Consider the following 18,531-nt stretch of genomic DNA (forward strand, 5'->3'; position numbering starts at 1 on the left):
ACTGAAAGTAAGCATAGCATAGCGAGCCCACTGGAATGTTGAATGTTACAAGAAGAAAAGCTAAAAGCACAGATGTGCCAGAACCAACCACAAGCATCTGTGCTCTATGGCTCTTTCTCCTTTCATCTCTGCTGTGGTGGGCAGAGGGTCATGTGATGGGGGAGCTTTAGAGCGTTAGCTAACAGTTGCTTTTCTCTTCGATTTCTCACATGGCAACTTTCTAATGGATATGCCTTTCTCATTGTAAATCATTTTGCTGCCGGAATCATAGACGTTTAAAAGATATGATTCTAGCCGGGCATGGTGGTGCACGCCTTTAATCCCAAAACTCCGGAGGCAGAGGCAGGCAGATTTTTGAGTTCGAGACCAGCCTAGTCTACAAAGTGAGTTCCAGGACAGCCAGGGCTATACAGAGAAACCCTGTCTTGAAAAAACAAACAAACAAAAAATGATTCTGTCATTTAAATAGAAAGCACTGTTTGACCCTTATTTTATAATAGTTAATTCTATCATATGATGGAAACATGCTTTTTTTTTTAAATTTACAGAATAAACACCAAACTTTATTTCATTTTCTCTCAGTGCTTTCATTATATTTATGCATTTATATTTAACAGAAAATTACCATTTTGGTAAATTGCTATAAATTGGTTAGTCTCTCTACCACTAAAATTTAAACATCTCTCACATTTATATTAGCTACTAATTCAGCAACATTTTTCCTGAGAAAAGTCATCAAACCCCCAGATGCCTGTGAATAGGGTTTTCTATGATCTGTATGAACTGATAGGCCTTTGAGATTAGCATTTAAATAATAGAGGTTGGCAAAGAAGGTACCAGACTCACTCTATCAAACAGTGGTCTCAGTGTCTCCTTAATCTCCTTTAGGGCTACATTCTGTAGTCTTACTCTTGTAACAAATATACATACATACACACACACACACACACACACACACACACACACACACATACATATATATATATATATATATATATACATATATACATATGCACACACACATACATACATACAGATAGATAGATAGATAGATAGATAGATAGATAGATAGATAGATAGATAGATAGATAGATGATAGATAGATAGATAGATAGATATGAGAGAGAGAGAGAGCATCCCATCTTTCAGTGAAGTTTAATGTTGCTTGTTCCCAGATAATCTAGATTCTGAGGCCTACAGTCATTAACGAACTGTCAATGGTTCCATGTTTCTTCAACAATTCGGTATGGATTGACCCTTATATTCCACTGTGTATTTTTCACATTGCGGACAGACATCAAAATGATGATAGCTGTGTATGTATTCTCAACTCCATTCTTGTTCACAGGCTCAGAAAGTGAACACACTCCTCAAATGTAAATTTTATTCACTACCTTTAGTATTTATTTGCATTTGTTTCCGTCTGATGAAGGTTCAATGTGACGCTTTTACTGTGGAGTTTATACTAGGTAAACCCTGATAGAGACTTTCATTATGTTAAGTAAATCTGCAAGTTGCTATGCAACCAATTTTCCTGTGAACCTTTTTCCTCTTCTTGCCTAACTCTGGGGAGTCTTCTGAGCCTGAACTTCCCCATACATGCAACATAAACAGTGGACACTTTGAATTATGTTTCCTCCCATTTTGGAAGCCAGCCTTCTTTAAAACCACATTTCATACTGCAGAGAATTCCTTTCTCAATTATGTTTTATCTCATTTCAATTATCTTGTTTATGCCTCTTGTAGACAGCCAAATTATCTCAGCTAGAAATTTGGCTGATGAGATATACAGTAATTTTCTAAAGCTTAAGTGAGAAAATTGTACAGAATTATACAATAGAAATCTGAAATAGTTTTTCTCCAAATTATTAGACATTGTTTTAAAAGGTTCATATTTTCTCCAGTATATAACAAGATCCAAGTCTATTTACTAAGAATGTAGAACTTCAATTAGTAAGACACCATCTCACTTGAATTGTCCCCCAAAAGTAAACATTTGCAATGAAATATCAGCAATGTTTTCATTAATTAATAAAGAAAACAAAACTTCTAAAAGTTATGTTTGTAGTATAGATTCTAGAATTTCATTAGGCTTTAGAATGCTGATAATTATATACCTGGAATTATTATGCTTGGGAAATCAGAATTCAATACAATGGAAAGAGAATTTCATTTACATCATGGAACTCAAATTTAAAGCTAGGAATCTAAGTTGTAAAAAAATAAAAATAAAGTTGGCCTTGGAGGGAGACTAAGCCATGATTTTAGAAGCGTTGCCACTTTAAACACCTGCTGCTCCCTGTTTGATTATGTTATCCTGTTTTTCTTTAAGGATTTGTAACTCTTTAGCAGTGTTCTGCAATTGATGGCCTAGTCGGCCATCAATGGAAAGAGAGGCCCATTGGACTTGCAAACTTTATATGCCCCAATATAGGGGAATGCCAGGGCCAAAAGAATGGGAATGGGTGGGTAGGGAAGTGGGGGGCACTATGGGGGACTTTTGGGATAGCATTGGAAATGTAATTGAGGAAAATATGTAATAAAAATATTAAAAATCAAAAAAAAAAATAAAAATAAACACCTGCTGCAAGCAGACATAGTTCATCCCATTAAACCTTTCTATGTTTGATACCTGCCAGGCAACCTATTCAAGCTGATCTTAAATTATCTTAAGTTGTGGACCATATTGGACAGTATATTAACTGTCTTTTGAAAATCACATTGGGTATTTTAAAATTCTGTGAGTCCTTATATTAAAAAATATATTTTCATTTATATAAATGGTTACAAAACTGATATTTTTACACAGAACAGTGGGTTTGTTGTGTGGCCATAAAAGATCAAAGTACTTTTTTGAGGTATTTGTAGCACTTTGTGTCCCTTAATGAATGTGAACAGGAACATTCATGTAGGTTTGCATGCACAGATCCCATGCTGAGGCCAGGAAGCAACAGAGAGATCTGGGGTATCCGCACCTACCGTGTTACTTCCTACCTATGTAATGTTCAACTTGTTTAAGCATTGAAGTTTAATTGTATGAACTATTTAAGGGATTTTTAATAGAATTTTGATACATAAAAATATATAATATACATATTGAAAATTAGCCACCAAGAAAACTTTAAAAATATTTGATATGTGGTTTGATTTTTGGGTTTTGTTTAGCAGGAGTGTGTTCAATTAAAAGTATTCCACTGGTATTTAGTTCTCAAGGAGAATAATTTTATGAATTAAAATTCATAATAACCACACCAAGCTAATTTTGTAAAAGACTGAGAATTTTGTATCACTAAGACACCCAGGGCTACCATTATTAAGGTATAGCATACTTGTGTATATATGCTTGTGTGTGATGTATGTGTGTGTTTATATGTGCATGTGTGCATATCTGTGTGAATGTATATGTGTACACTATGTATCTTTGTATTTAAATATGTATGTTTGCAGCTGTGTGCATCTATGTGTGTATGTATATATATATATTTATGTGCATTTGTATGTGTGTATTTGTGTGTATGTATGCATGTGTATCAATGTATATTTGTGAAAATATGACCATGAGTTTCAATATGGTATGCAGAGAGGATATCTAAAAAGTTTTTAAAAAGACAATAACTCAAATGGGCTTCTGGTCTTCTAAGCTGCATCCAACACTGAAAATGTCCTTGTTAGAAATATCAGATACATGCCTTTTCTACCAAATACTCTAAAACTTGTGTGTAGAACAAGAAATTAAAATATTTTTCCACCCTTCCCCCATCTTTTTAGAGAGTTATGCAAAATTTTTAATCCTCCACCCCCAGTAAACCTTTGTTTAGACAAAGGCCCCTACTGAATTCTAGATTGTGATAGCCTGGAGCAATGACCCTTTGCTTCAGGAAGCAGTAATCCTCTTCCTCCATTTCCTGCTATTTTCAGACTATTCAGCTAAATAAGATAATGTGTGAAGTCAGACTCCAGACAATGGGGAAAAGAGACAGCTATCACCTAAGTTAGAATAAAACACAAACTTACCTTTATCTCTGTAGGTGTTTGCCTTACCAGAGCACATACTTAGTGAAAAGAAAAGTCTAACTTGTTCAGCAACTTTGGCTGGAATAGTATTTTCTTTGTGACTTACGTTTTAAATTCTATTTCAAGAAGCTGTCTCTTGTGAGACTAGGCCGGGGCCTAGCAAACACATAAGTGGATGCTCACAGTCAGCTATTGGATGGATCACAGGGCCCCCAATAGAGGAGCTAGAGAAAGTATCCAAGGAGCTAAAGAGATCTGCAACACTGTAGGTGCAACATTATGAACTAACCAGTACCCCGGAGCTCTTGATTCTAGCTGCATATGTATCAAAAGATGGCCTAGTCAGCCACTGGAAAGAGAGGCCCATTGGACACACAAACTTTATATGCTCCAGTACAAGGGAATGCCAGGGTCAAAAAGTGGGAGTGGATGGGTAGAGGGGTGGGTGGGAGGGTATGGGGGACTTTTGGGATAGCATTGGAAATGTAAATGAGGAAAATACCTAATTAAAAAAAAATAACCTAGATTAATCACACTTTGAAACACACACGCACACACACACCAGCAAGAGTAAAGTCCTAATAGTAGTATGGGAAATCATTAGTGCAATTGGAAATTTTCAGGTTTCAGTACTTTTCTTGCCTGAAGCACAGGAAGTAGAATTCCAGGGTTTCAGGGGTGTTGGGTTTAAAAATTCTAGACATATTATTTCTCCTGCTCAGTTTGTTTGTATGAGCTCTACTCAGTACCAGCCAACACTCATGAAGATCGCACTTAAAATGTGGGCGAGACTGAAAGGGGAGCCTATGGTTATGAGTAAGCCTCTGCACTCCACATCCCACTTAGGGACTGAACAAGAAATTCAGAGGCTGGGAAGATAGAAACAAGGATAGCTTGATAAACAGCCACTCTAGATGAGTAGTTGAGCTCTAGGGTCAGAGAGAGAATGTGTCTCAAGATTAAAGAAAAAAATGTGGAGAGCAAACATGGAAAACATTCAATGTTAACCTTGAGCCTTCACATGTACAAACACATGTGTGCATCTTCACATGAATCCATATACTATAAATAAAAAATATTAAATAATGTGTTAAATGTATATCTAGAAATAAAAAATCGAGAAACAAATTAGAAATATATATGTATATATATAACATATAATATATATTATATATAATATATATAATTATATATATAATTATATATAAATGTATACACATTTTTGTGTATGTATACATATATAATTATATATATAATTATATATGAATATATACACATTTTTGTGTATGTATAATTTTGTGTGTTTATATATATATGTTTGTATATGTAGTTTTATATATAGTATTGTATATATACACATTATATATATACATATATATAATAGGTAATATATACACATAATTATATTATATAGTTACATTATATAGTTATATTATATATAATGTGTATATAATTGTTTATGAAATTAATGATATTTAAGTTAAGAGAAAGTAACATCAAAGTCTATATTGGTACAATCTGGTAGGTATCTTAAATACTCAGTATATCAACATCTACTACATCATCCCAGGAAGTTTTCAAAAGAACTGAACACTTAATGAAGAAAATAAAGAAACTAAGGACTAGTCAGAGGAAAACAGAATTAAAAATAATCTCAGATAGGGGCTTGAAAGATAGTTGTGGGCTTATGAGCTCTGACTGTTCTTTCAGAGGCCCTAGGTTTGGATCTCAGCCCCATCATGGTAGATCACAATCTTTAGTAAGTACAGATGATCTGATGCTCTCTCTGTCTTCTATGAGCATGAGGCATACAAGCAAAGCACACATGTACATGCTAAAAGAAAATAACTCACTCATACATGTAATGTAAATCCAAAGAGAAGCATCAAAGGAAGTAGTTTTACACATGAAACAAAATTTTAAAGGCTTATATGGAAATGTCTTCAAGAAAAAAGTTAAGCCACAAAGGGCAAGTAAAGACTACTAATTTGCAATTCATACCACAGCAAAGTGATTTATCTAAAAAAAAAATGGATAACCTTTTATAGCTCACAAGTATAATCTCACATAGGTAAATTAATAAAAGTTCAAAGCTGGTCTTTTCAGCACTGTGTACCATAAAACATAATTTCTAATAATTGATTTTCATGATATAAAAGTTCAGAAAGTGGTTACTGGCAAGTTGTAACACAAAAGAACAAGAGCAAGAGACAGAGGGTTACAGGGATAGCAGTGATGAGGTGATTAAGGGAAAGGAATTGAGTGGGAAAAGAGAGAGGGAGAGACAGAAGGGGAGACTGACAGATCTTAGCACATTTATACAGGAAACACACAGGACCTCATCAACCTACAGTGAATTATATATTTCCAATAAACCCAAACAACTTAAGATTTCTGTTATGCCAATATATCACAAGAAAAGTTCATTACCCTGGCATTCCCCTACACTGGGACATAGAGCCTTCACAGCACCAAGGGCCTCACCTCCCATTGATGACCTGGGTTGGTGAGCAGGGGGAACGAGAAGGGGATAGGGGATTTTTGGAGGGGAAACCAGGAAAGGGGATAAAATTTAAAATGTAAATAAAGAAAAATATCTAATAAAAAATAAAAATTTTTTTCATAGCAATGTCTGAAATATCAAGATTGACTGGCATGGCAATGTGGGTCATGTCTTTGAACTTAGCATTTGAAAGATAGCCATGAATGAGAAGCCATTGTAGGCTATGTAATGAGTTAAAACTGAGACTGGCATACAGAGGAAGGCTCTGTCAAAACCAAAACCAGGACCAGAACCAGAAACAAAAGAAAGCAAAAGGAACTAAAATGGGCTTTGTAGGAAAATGTAGCTTAAACTTTTAGTCTTAGAGTACTCAGATTAAAAAAAAATCATTGAAAGCACAAATATTACGATATATGTGTGTAGTGGCTATTCCTGGTTGTCAGCTTGACTATATCTGGAATGAACTATAATCCAGAATTCGAAGGCTCACCAGTGATCCTAACCTGGAGGCTGGGAGATACAAGTTTCTGACTTGGATCTTTGTATGGAGATCTTGAGGCATAGTGATGAATTCCAGAAGATTAAGCCAGGGAGATCTCTCAGTTCAAGGTCATCTGTAATTAAAGGTGTGGTCGTACACGCCTTTAATATGGGATACACCTTCTGCTGGAGACCTACATAAGGACATTGGAAGAAGGAAGTCTCTCTCTCCTTCACCTTCTTGCTGTGTGGGACTGAGCAACTGCTAGATCCTTGGACTTCCATTCACAGCTGCTACTGACCATTGTTAGGAATTGGACTGCAGACTGTAAGTCATCAATAAATTCCTTTACTATGTGGAGACTACCCATAAGTTCTGCAGCTCTAGAGAACCCTAATACATATGTGTGTGTGCCACAGAGCAGATTGTGTTAGACACTTAAAATAAAACGTTTTAGCAATGTTGATTAATTTAGGCTTTAGAAATGGATTGGGAGATAAAGCACTTGCTGTGCAAGCCTGATGGGCCAGCCTCAGTCTCCAGAGCCCAAGTAAAGACAAAAGTGCAACATTCACTACAAAAAGTTGCCCTCTAGTCCCCACCTGTGACCATGTCATATGCAAGTCCACCCACATACAGAGGTAATAATAATAAAAATAAAATTAATTTCAAATAAAATATTTATTATGTACAAATAATACAATAGTCACAAGCTACCAGAAGAACTGAGTTTTGTGAAAAATACATTATACAAGTATAAGCAAAAATTTCCTGAAAAGTTTGTATGTATTTTTCTAAATTTCTCTAGGATACAACCTGAGAAGGCTTCCTCTCATATTCCACATTAAATCCATTGGAAGGCACTGTTTTGCCTGAGATATATGAAGAAAATGCAGCCTTATAGGCATGAATACAGAAGATGTAGTTTAATGATCTATTTAATAATTGTGAATATTTTTCTCTGAAAACACATTAGAGCATGGAATATTTGTCTTTCTTTTTTTTTTTTTTTTTTTTTTTTTGCTAAAAGTATCTTCTTAAATTTTACTCTAAAATACAAATTCTCCCAATGAATTTTTCTTATCTGTATGTTAAAGTCTGTGGATTATCTTACACTTTAAATGGTTCATTACCCCATATACTATCTTATAAAATTGTGCACTGACTGTTTCAAATATACTGGATCATTAAGCTATGCTGATTTTTTCCAAGTGATGACAGTTAATATTATTTAATTTCAAAAAAAATCATGTTAATTAATATCAACACCAATTTCACCAAAACACAACTTGGCATTTATTACAAACTATCAAAATCACACTGGTGTGTGTGAAGTTTTACAACACTAAATTGAACTTGAAATTTCTGATTTTATATCAGTCAGTACTGTCAGTTGTTTTTCCTGGTGTAGAGCAACTCTGACAAATAACTAGGAATTTTGGCTATAATTAATCTAACAATTGTCCTGTGACATAAACCTGGTGCTACAGTCATGAGGGAGAGGATTGCGCATAGTCAGGTAATCGTGCAAGCTGCAGCACACAGCAGAGCATGGTTTGTACAATTCCCACTGCCTAGCACAGAGTGCGAAAGACTTAACAGGGACTGACAGTTAATTAAGTCAGCCATCATTATCGCTTCATTAGGGGAAATTTTAAATGAACAGTGTGTTATTGCTTTGCTCCTAAATGTGCATGACAGAGATGATCCAGTGGCAGGAACTATAGTTTGCTACCACTGTCTTGATTTCTGCTAACATGTGGGCATTGATTTGCATTAGCAGTTATCCCTGCTTCTATTTCATGGGTTTGTTTAAATAGCCGGAATTCATCTTGATTTAAATTCATTTTTAGATTTTCCAGTTTGGTGCAATACAGATTTTAAAAGTATATTATCATTCTTTAACTTCCTTGGTCTTTCTCGCAATGTCTCTTTTTCATCTCTAATTTTATCGGTTTACATCTTCTACTTCCATCTCTTGGTTAATTCGGTTAAGGGTTTGCCAATCCCTTTTACCTTAACTTAATCTTAAATTGATGGTAGGCTGCGTTTCTTGGATGAAGCAGAAAGAGAGACCTTGTTTTCTAATCCAAACAAGTTGCCATTATTTGTCTTTTCACTGCAGAATTTAGACCTTTATTATTGAGAGTTATCAATGAATAATTTATACTGATTTCTGTTATTTTGCTCTTGTGGAGTGGATTTTTTTCTACCTCTTTCTATTTATAGTTTTTGGATTATTTGCTCCATGTGTTCTCTAGGGAGTGGTTAATATCTTTAGACTGAGAATTTCCTTTTGGTTCCTTCTGGTGAGCTGGATTGATAGAAACTCCTTAAATTTGGTTTCATTGTGGAATGCGTATCTTTCTCCTTAAAGTGCGAGTTCTAGTTTCTTGGGGTATAATAGTCAGGTCTGACATGCATTGTCTTTCAGAGTTTGTAAATCATCCTCCTAGGCCCTTTTGGCATCAGTCTCACTGAAAAGTCTAATTCTAATGTTCCTGCCTTTATATGAGACTTGGTCATTTTCTCTTCCAGCTTTTAATATCCTCTATTTTGTGCATTTACTGTTTTGATTATTATGTCTCATGGGAAGTTTTCTTTTTGGTCCAGTCAGTTTTGTGTTATGTATGGATCTTGACCAGCATCTATGTTAAATTTAAGAAATTTTCTACTATGATCTTAAACAAAATAGTATTTTTGTGCATTTGACCTGGGTGTCCTCTTCTTCCAACAGAATGTTGATAGGCTGGAGGAATTGCTCTGGCAGATGAGAAGTAACCTATCTAATAATATTCCTGAGAGTCCAGACTGGAGGCCACCTTTCCCCCACCTAGCTCTAGGCTATATATGGTGGCTGTGCGGTTTCTCAGTTTATAGGAAGGCACAAATGAGTGGATATTGTCTAGGAGGAATGGTTGATAGGAGCCAGAGAACATAGACTAAGTAGACTCTCTTTCATTTAGTTCAAACATTTTAATACTTAAATGATAATGAATTAAATTTATTTTATCAGTGAAGCTGTAGGGAATCACTTTCAAGACATGATGAGTTAAGAGGGAAAAAAAACCCTCTTGATTCAGAAAACATTTTTAAAAATCACTTTTAGAAGAGAAATCACTTAGCTGTCTTTCTTTCTGGGCTTTTAAGGCTATACAAAACCCTGTCTCGAAAAACCAAAAAAAAAAAGTGTAGTTTTTATAGACATCTATATTAGACCCTTACATCAACACAAATGTTGTAAAGTAATGTTCTCTTTTTTAAAAAGTATGCATATTAATATATTTTTAAAACATGTACCAAGCCAGGTGAGATGTTTAAACTACACAATGCTTTATGTTCAACATGTCTTGTATATTTTTAAATGTATCTTTATTTGTGTGTGTTTCTCTCTCTCTCTCTCTCTCTCTCTCTCTCAACTCACACACACACACATATGTATGTATATGTATATATACAGATATATATACATACACACATATATATGTGCATATACATATATATATATATATATATATATATACATATATATATCCACAGGGCCAGAAGAGGCATTTGATTTTCTGATGTGAGACAGACATAGATTATTTTTATGAAAGAGTGACACAGGCTCCGAAACACTGTCTGATTTGTAACACTTCCCTTTTTTTTTTTTAGTTGTTTCTAATGTGAAAGGGTGTCATGCATGTTGCATAATGTAAGCTAGCACTCAGTGAAACCACTTAACTACGTTTTGTCATAGGTGGAAAGAAGGTTTGTTAAAAACATGAAACTTTCACACAGCCGTCTTTCTGGTGGTAGATATAGAATAGCCACAGACATTTGGTAGAGTCCGAAGTTGCCATGGCTACATTTTGGAAACACAGAGAGTATCAAGAAGGCAGGGAAAGCCTTTGCCAGTCATTAAGAGGGTTGAGTAGCTTCAAGGAAAAAGGTGTGCAAGATAGAATGCTTGGAAAGTTAGAGTATCAGTAGGGTGATGAGAAGATTCGTGAGGTTAGGAAAGGGCTTTGACATGTATTATGAGCACATGGTAATGGTGGTATATATTATGGTATCTGGTAATGATAATATGTATTATGGGTATATGGTTCTAGGGAAGTAATGGCTTTTCCTGACAACAGTTTCTAATGGATTCTGAGTGTAAGCTTTATCTATTCACTCACAAACCTTGTGTTTAACCTCTTGAAGCCCAGCTTGATTTGAGCCCAGCCTGTTAATTTGAACACTGTCAGTGGCACTGATACTTTAGGACTCCCTGAGGTCCACTTTGCACCGAACACAGTGTAGATACCACAGTGTCTACAATTTGTTATTTGATGATACTGCATTGCCAAAACTTGTTTCTATAAATTTCAGTAAAGTTCAGGAAACTATTAAAATAGTGTATACCTCAAAATATAGAAAATAATAAGGCATCATATAAAAGAAAAGTAGCAATATATTCTGTAAGACAAAGCATATGGTAAGACAACTTAATAAGGCTTTATGTGAGAAATATGCCATTCATCTTAAGGCAAAAGAAAACTATTCTTCAGGATAGGAGAGATCAAATTGAAAAAACATTTTTACGTATCAGGAAATAAATACTTTATTTGTGCATCTGAACTATCTTCATATTGAATTACAACATTAATTCTATATGATTATTTTGAAAAAGGATAATTGGCAAAGGGAATCTAAATTATATAAATTGTCAATTATACTTTAATTGTTACACACACATATGACAAGCAATATTTAATAATATTGAAAGGTTATGGAAATAAAATTTGAAAATCTTCTAGGTAGGGGTTTTGAGAATATATTTATCCTTATATTTAGTCATTGGTCATGTTCTTGACACACATAAAACTAAAAAATAAATTAAAAAATATTTTCACTTAAATGTATGTGTGTGTCTTAATAATGTTCCTGTGGAAGCCAAAGTTGATGTCAAATCACCAGAAGCTAAGGTTAACAGGCAGTTGTCAGTCATCTTAAAGTGGGTGCTAGGAACCAAACTCATTTGGACTAGTACCACACACCTGTTTCCCACTGAGACATGTCTACAGGCACCAGGCAGTAGTCTTCAATATACTTTATTGTTACATGTGTAATTGAAACATCTGACACAGAGCTCTTAAATCCCCCTTAAAAGCCTTGATGATAAAGCCTCTTTGTCTTGATGATGCTATTTATTCTAGGCTCATTTTCAGGATAAGATCTGGTTGCCAGAGGAACCAGATACATCATCATAAGACATTTGGAACTTTCCATACTAAGTTAACATTCTCTAAGGAATTCACATGTCAATAGTGTTATCAATTATTTTTATATAAAGAACTGAAGAAGGTGGACTCCAGAAAATCAAATAACCCCATTAAAAAATGGGGCTCAGAGCTAAACAAAGAATTCTCACCTGAGGAATACCGAATGGCTGAGAAACACCTGAAAAAATGTTCAGCATCCTTAATCATCAGGGAAATGCAAATCAAAACAACCCTGAGATTCCACCTCACACCAGGCAGAATGGCTAAGATCAAAAATGCAGGTGACAGCAGATGCTGGCGAGGATGTGGAAAAAGAGGAACATTCCTCCACTGTTGGTGGGATTGTAAGCTTGTACAACCACTCTGGAAATCAGTCTGGTGGTTCCTCAGAAAATTGGACATGGTACTACCGGAGGATCCCGCAATACCTCTCCTGGGCATATATTCAGAAGATGTTCCAACTAGTAAGAAAGAAACATGCTCCACTATGTTCATAGCAGCCTTATTTATAATAGCCAGAAGCTGGAAAGAACCCAGATGCCCCTCAACAGAGGAATGGATACAAAAAATGTGGTACTTTTACACAATGGAGTACTACTCAGCTATTAGAAAGAATGAATTTATGAAATTCCTAGGCAAATGGTTGGACCTGGAGGACATTATCCTGAGTGAGGTAACCCAATCACAAAAGAACTCAAATGACTTGTACTCACTGATAAGTGGATATTAGCCCAGAAACTTAGAATACCCAAGATATAAGATACAATTTGCAAAACACATGAAACTCAAGAAGAACGAAGACCAAAGTGTGGACACTTTGCCTTTTCTTAGAATTGGGAACAAAACACCCATGGAAGGAGTTAAAGAGACAAAGTTTGGAGCTGAGAGAAAAGGATGGATCATCTAGAGACTGCCATATCCAGGGATCCATCCCATAATCACTCTCCAAACGCTGACACCATTGCATAAACTAGCAAGATTGTGCTGATAGACCCTGATATAGCTGTCTCTAGTGAGACTACTCCCGGGTCTAGCAAACATATAAGTGGATGCTCACAGTCAACTATTGGTTGGATCACAGGGCCCCCAATGGAGGAACTAGAGAAAATACCCAAGGAGCTAAAGGGATCTGCAACCCTATAGGTGGAACAACATTATGAACTAACCAGTACCCCGGAGCTCTTGACTCTAGCTGCATATGTATCAAAAGATGGCCTAGTCGGCCATCACTGGAAAGAGAGGCCCATTAGACTTGCAAACTTTATATACCCCAGTACAGGGGAAGGCCAGGGCCAAAACGTGGGAGTGGGTGGGTAGGGGAGTTGGGGGGAGGGTATGGAGGACTTTTGGGATAGCATTGGAAATGTAAATGAGGAAAATACCTAAAAAAAAAAAAAAAAAAAAAAAAAAAAAAAAAAAAAGGAAAGCATGCATAAGCATCCAAATATAGCAACCAGGCTATGGACAACTTTGGATAGGTTCCTGGAGGATGGTGAATTAGAAGGAGCGAGTTACACTCAGCACACTTTCTTGCATACTTTACTTAGTGTCTCTTTATCTGGCTGTTCCTCAGCATCCTTTCAAGTAACCTTTGCAGTAAATTGGCACACATGATTGTTTGCGAAAGTTCTGTGAGCTATCCTAGTAAATCATTCCTTACCCAAGATTCTGGTAGTAGAAATTTGATTTACTGCTAGTTGGTCTGAAAACTGCTCCCTCTTACTGGCATCTGAAGAGTGAAGTGATTTTTCCTGAGATTTTAACCTATGGAGCCAGTATTAACTCAGGTTAACCTTACAATTAATTAAGTTAAATTATTAGAAATAAGTGACAGTCTTCACTGGAGAAATTGTCTCTTGAAGGGAAGAAATTTCATGCATTTGGTGCCCAGAGATAGAACATTGAATGTGAAAATTATTTCTCCCTCAGATAACTATGTTTTCAGTGGTACCTGGGAGGGGTTCTTTTAGCAGCCTTCAACAAAAATACCCTTCAAGCAAAACAAAACAAAGCAAAACAAAACAAAACCACAAAACCAAAACAGACAGTCATCTATTTTATTTGATAATAGAAATATTTTGAACCTCCTAGACAGTTCTACATAATATCTTCCTTCACTTTGCATTGGAGAGAGTTAAAAGATAAACATATATACATCATTACTAAAAGTTCTGCAAGAAATTTAACTTAAATATTATAAAGAATTGAAACTCATTTTTCATTCACATAATATAATATAGCAAAGTATAATATAATATGAAATAGTATAATATAATACAAACTATAGTGTAATATTACCATATAGAACTATATCAATACCTTCTAAGGAGGTGTGGGTTACAGGGCGCCTCAGGACATGGCTGTGTAAGAAGGTTCCAGAGGCATTTAGGACAGTAGATGAGAGCTGTATCTGTGTTTTCTGTGTGTATGTGACTAGTTTTCCTAACTCTATGAGAATCTCATCAAGATATTCTAAATCAACAAAAGATCCAGTTAATACACACAGTATATCCATGCAGGCTTAATACTACTCTATGTTGGGCTCATACCTGCAAGCAACAATCTTAAGGTTTTAGGTCAAATTATTCAGTCTGACTTTTTTTTTTTAATTTTTTATCCAAGATAGTGTCTGTGTGTTTGTGTGTGTGTGTGTGTGCATATGCATTTCTACAAGTTGTAATTGTGTGTGTTAATCTAACTCAATAATTTAATCAAACAGTATTCTCCAATTTATGCAATTTTCTATTCTTTTATTATGCTGGCCAACTGGGATTTAAAAGTGTTAAATTGATAGTAAATATTTCATAAATATTAAGTATTTACCTATAGTAATTGTTAAAATTGTTTTATTTTCAATTACTTGTTGTTAATCTCTTACTGCATCTAATTTAGTCTATCAAATATGTGCTTGCTTAGGAGACAACAGTAAATGTAAAATGAATATTATCCATACTTTCAGATAATTGAGGGGAGGTCTTTGAATTTTCCTTTGTAGTTATGCAGGGGTGTACTATACTTGATGGTACTAGTAAAGATTATCTTAATCTACAAAAGCATGAAAAATTCTTGTGAAATATTGCAAAACAGCAAGTTACTGAAAAAAACTCTGATTCTGAGAAAATTTAATAACATTCAGGATTCTACATTTGGAAAACTTCACGAGAAAAGCACCAGGGTAGCTAGGGTGCAGGATCAGCTGACACTCGCCAGCTACCCACAACACCCACCACAGGATCTTAAGACTTCTGGTGAGTGGAACACAGCTTCTGCTCCAATCCAATTGCGTGCGGGACCTGAGACTGCATTAGTTAGGGAAGCAGAAACCGGCCTGAGTAGGGCCACAGGCCTCATCCTGCCGGATCAGCACAGGGGTAGCTAGAGCACAGGGTCGGCTGACACCCGCCAGCTACCCACGACCCCCACCACAGGATTTTGAGACTGCTGGTGAGTGGAACACAGCTTCTGCTCCAGTCCAATCACTCGGGACCTGAGACTGCTTTGGTTGGGGAGGGAGAAATCCAGCCTACATAGGCCCACAAGCCTCTTCCAGTCAGAAAAGCACCTGGTAGCTAGGGCGCAGGGTCGGCTGACACTCGCCAGCTACCCACAACACCCACCACAGGATCTTAAGACTTCTGGAGAGTGGAATACAGCTTCTGCTGCAATCCAATTGCACCCGGGACCTGAGACTGCATTAGTTAGGGAAGCAGAAAAACGGCCTGAGTAGGACCACAGGCCTCTTCCAGCTGGACCAGCACCGGGGTACTGCCAGCTACCCACGACCCCCCCCTCCCCCGCCACAGGATTTTGATACTGCTGGTGAGTGGAACACAGCTTCTGCTCCAATCTTTAAACAGTGACAACGACAACAACTAACCCCAGAGATTACCAGATGGCGAAAGGTAAACGTTATAATCTTACTAACAGAAACGAAGACCACTCACCATCATCAGAACCCAGCACTCCCACTTCGCCCAGTCCAGGGCACCCCAACACACCGGAAAAGCTAGACAGGGACCTAAAAGCATATCTCCTGATGATGGTAGAGGACTTCAAGAAGGACTTTAATAACACACTTAAAGAAATACAAAGGAACACTGGTAAACAGGTAGAAGACAATAAAGAGGAAGCACAAAAATCCCTTAAAGAATTGCAGGAGAACACTGCTAAAGAGTTACAAATCCTTAAAGAAAAACAGGATAACCTAATCAAACAGGTAGAAGTCCTTAATGAAAAACAGGAAAACACATCCAAACAGATGATGGAAATGAACAAAACCATACTAGACCTAAAAAGGGAAGTAGACACAATAAAGAAAACCCAAAATGAGGCAACACTGGAGATAGAAACACTAGGGAAGAAATCTGGAACCATAGATACCAGCATCAGCAACAGAATACAAGAGATGGAAGAGAGAATCTCAGGTGCAGAAGATTCCATAGAGAACATCTGCACGGCACAACAATCAAGGAAAATGTAAAATGCAAAAAGATCCTAACTCAAAACATCCAAGAAATTCAGGACACAATGAGAAGACCAAACCTACGGATAATAGGAGTGGATGAGAATGAAGATTTTCAACTCAAAGGACCAGCAAACATCTTCAACAAAATTATAGAAGAAAACTTCCCAAATCTAAAGAAAGAGATGCCCATGAACATACAAGAAACCTACAGAACTCCAAATAGACTGGACCAGAAAAGAAATACCTCCCTACACATAATAATCAGAACAACAAATGCTCTAAATAAAGATAGAATACTAAAAGCAGTAAGAGAAAAAGGCCAAGTAACATATAAAGGCAAGCCTATCAGAATTACACCAGATTTTTCACCAGAGAATATGAAAGCCAGAAGATCCTGGACAGATGTTATACAGACACTAAAAGAACACAAATTCCAGCCCAGGCTACTATACCCAGCCAAACTCTCAATTAACATAGATGGAGAAACCAAAGTATTCCACGACAAAACCAAATTCACACATTATCTCTCCACGAATCCAGCCCTTCAAAGGATGATAACAGAAAAAAACCAATACAAGTCAGGAACCACGCCCTAGAAACAAAAAGAAGGTAATCCCTCAACAAACCTAAAAGAAGACAGCCATAAGAACAGAATGCCAACTTTAACAACAAAAATAACAGGAAACAACAATTACTTTTCCTTAATATCTCTTAATATCAATAGACTCTTCTCCCCGATAAAAAGACATAGACTAACAAACTGGCTACACAAACAAGACCCAACATTTTGCTGCTTACAGGAAACTCATCTCAGAGAAAAAGATAGACACTACCTCAGAATGAAAGGCTGGAAAACAATTTTCCAAGCAAATGGTATGAAGAAACAAGCTGGAGTAGCCATTCTAATATCTGATAAGATTGACTTCCAACCCAAAGTCATTAAAAAAGACAGGGAGGGGCACTTCATACTCATCAAAGGTAAAATCCTCCAAGAGGAACTATCAATCCTGAATATCTATGCTCCAAATACAAAGGCAGCCACATTCATTAAAGAAACTTTAGTAAATCTTAAAGCACACATTGCACCTCATACAATAATAGTGGGAGACTTCAACACACCACTTTCACCAATGGACAGATCATGGAAACAGAAACTAAACAGGGACACAGAGAAACTAAGAGAAATTATGAATCAAATGGATCTGGCAGATATCTACAGAACATTCTATCCTAAAACAAAAGGATATACCTTCTTCTCAGCACCTCATGGTACCTTCTCCAAAATTGACCACATAATTGGTCACAAAACAGGCCTCAACAGATACAAAAATATTGAAATTGTCCCATGCATCCTATCAGATCACCACGGACTAAGGCTGATCTTCAATAACAAAATAAATAATAGAAAGCCAACCTTCACGTGGAAACTGAACAACACTCTTCTCAATGATACCTTGGTCAAGGAAGGAATAAAGAAAGAAATTAAGGACTTTTTAGAGTTCAATGAAAATGAAGCCACAACATACCCAAACTTATGGGATGCAATGAAAGCATTTCTAAGAGGAAAACTCATAGCTCTGAGTGCCTCCAAAAGGAAACTAGAGAGAGCACACATTAGCAGCTTGACAACACACCTAAAAGCACTAGAACAAAAGGAAGCAAATTCACCCAAGAGGAGTAGACGGCAGGAAATAAACTCAGGGGTGAAATCAACCAAGTGGAAACAAGAAAAACTATTCAAAGAATCAACCAATCAAGGAGCTGGTTCTTTGAGAAAATCAACAAGAAAGATAAACCCTTAGCCAGACTCACTAGA

At 36.3% G+C, this 18,531-nt stretch overlaps 1 protein-coding gene across 1 annotated transcript in view; it reads right to left on the bottom strand.

Annotated features, from left to right (window-relative positions):
- The window catches only part of Edil3 (EGF like and discoidin domains 3), a 512,171-nt gene that overhangs the window by 148,133 nt on the left and 345,507 nt on the right, over positions 1-18,531 (bottom strand). The gene's annotated exons all lie outside the window — the stretch shown is intronic.

The sequence above is a fragment of the Mus caroli genome, unplaced genomic scaffold (assembly GCF_978045245.1).
Source record: "Mus caroli unplaced genomic scaffold, Mus_caroli_1 scaffold_15, whole genome shotgun sequence".
Taxonomy (NCBI): domain Eukaryota; kingdom Metazoa; phylum Chordata; class Mammalia; order Rodentia; family Muridae; genus Mus; species Mus caroli.